Raw genomic sequence first — 2,455 nt, 5'->3', positions numbered from 1 at the left:
CTTGAGCTTCCAACTCTCATAAGCTATTGGATGCCTATCTTGCATCATAACTACTCCAATTCCGTTCCCTGAAGCATCACACTCTAAGAAAAAAGGGCAAGAGAAGTGGGGAAGTGCTAGAACCGAGCATGTGCTCATCACTTTCTTCAGCTTATCAAAGACGACCTCTGCATCATCCATCCACATGAATGCCCCTTTTTGTGTGAGATTGGTGAGGGGAGTTGTTGTCTGAGAGAAGCCTCTAGTAAACCTCCTGTAATAAGAGAAAAGACTGAGGAAGCCCCTCAAATCTGATACGTTCTTTGGAGGTGGCCAATCCAGGATTGCTTGTATCTTTTCTTGGTATACCTTCATCCCATTTGCACCAGTCATGTGTCCAAGGTAAAGAATCTCAGTATATCCAAACTCACACTTTGATTCTTTTGCAAACAATGAATGCTCCTCCATAATGCTAAGTACCTCATCTAGGTGTTGCAAATGCTCCTCTGAAGTTCTGCTAAAATCTAGGATATCATCAAAGAACACCAACATGCTCTTGCGCAATTGCTTATTAAAAATATGATTCATGCATGACTGAAGTGTGGCTGGTGCATTAGTGAGTCCAAATGGCATAACCAAGAACTCATAGTGTTCGTAGTGGCATTAGAAAGCTGTCTTATTCACATCCTCCCCATGAACTTGTATCTAATGGTATCCAGATCTAAGATCTTCCTTCGAGAAATAGACTGCCCCATGTGTATTGGTCCTCTTGTTGAGAGCTGGGTAATCAATACACATGCGAAGAGTACCATCCTTCTTCTTCATGAAAACTTTCGATGAAGCAAAAGGGTTGGAGTCTAATGTGTCCCATGTCTAAGAGTTCCTTAATCGTCCTTTCTATTTCCTCTTTATAGTACCTGGGGTGACGATAAGGAGTGGTAATGACGAGTTTGACACCCTCCTCTAACTCCATGATATGTTCAAACCCTTTGTCTGGGGGAATACCCCAAGGTATGTCTTCAAAAACTATCTTGTGTTTATCAAGCATTGCTTGAATGTCACAGTGAAGCTGCTATTCTGAACCTAATGTAGCCTTAGAGGAGATGAAACAATGTGTTGCCCATTCAATGTCATCATGCCTCATAATAGCCTCCATTTTGTAAGATGAAATCATTCTGGGTTCATCCTCCAGCATGGCCTTGAGAATTACCTGTCGACCATCCTATAAGAATTCCAGTTGCATCTTATCATGATCAACTATATACATGCCAATAGTCTGTAACCACTGCTTACCCAACATTGCGTCTAATCCATCCAAATCAACAACATAAAAATCTGCCTCTAGAAAAAAGTCATCAAAGTGAATTGAAAGCTTTCGTACTTTCCCTGTGCTCCTTAATCTTTCACCTCCTGTTACCCTAACTTCGAACTTGGGTATATCATCAACTTGTAACCTTCTCTTTGATACTCAACATGCACTTATAAAATTGTGAGATGCACCTATATCTAAAAGGCATACAATACGCTTCCCTCTAACTATGCCCTTCAAATGAAAGGGGTGACCTATGGGCTTGCTAGAAAGGGAAATGATAGGGGACCATCCTGGAGTGGATTCCTTCTTCCTCGCTTTAGGAGGTTGCTCCACACTTTCTTCCTCATCGCTGCCATCAACATCGCAACCCTCTACTACTCATCCTCCTCTTCCGAAAGCACCTTGACATAATGTATTTTACCCTTGCCAAGACATCTGTGATCCAGTGTCCATGGCTCCCTACAAGTGAAGCATAACTTCTTCCTCCTTAGTTCATTTTGTGTTTCAAACTCCAATCTGGGGGGGGAGTCTTATGCGGATTCTTGTTCTTCTGGATTGAAGTAGACTCCTTATAAGGTTCCTTAGGGGATTGTAGTATCGAAGAAGGTGATTCCAGATCATGTGCGATCTTAATAACATCATCCAAGGTATCTAGTTTAAGGACCTTGACCAAACCTCTAAATTTGTCCTATAAGCCCTATGTGAACAACATTACCTTACATTGTTCTGTCATATCCAAAACCATAATCGAGATCTGCTGAAACTCATCAATGAAGTCATCTAAAGATCCACCCTATTACAACTGCACCAAATCCCTATAGTAGACCTCAATGTCCTTCCGGTCAAAATGAGTGATCAGCTTAGAGCTAAAAGTCTCATAAGATGTAATGAGACTATGATCTTGGGTGACTAGTCCATGATGCCACCAATCATGTGCTACTCCCCTTAAATGCATTGTGGAAAATCTAATAGCTTATGTTTCTGATATGGGTAGGAGTGTCAAACTTGTGAATCCAAGCCCTAGCAGACGTCTTGCTACTGCCATCAAAATTGGGGAGGGATAACTTGTTCATGGCATGTTTCAAGTCTCTATTATGTGCCCTAGGTCTCCTTTCCTGCTGTGTCCTATCCGACTCCCTTTTTTTATTCATGTATTGAATAAAG

Source organism: Cupressus sempervirens, chromosome 5 (genome assembly GCF_028749045.1).
Source record: "Cupressus sempervirens isolate cs-2001-9-10 chromosome 5, ASM2874904v1, whole genome shotgun sequence".
Lineage (NCBI taxonomy): Eukaryota > Viridiplantae > Streptophyta > Pinopsida > Cupressales > Cupressaceae > Cupressus > Cupressus sempervirens.
The sequence above is the reverse complement of the archived record's forward strand: the minus strand, read 5'-3'. Positions refer to the sequence as shown.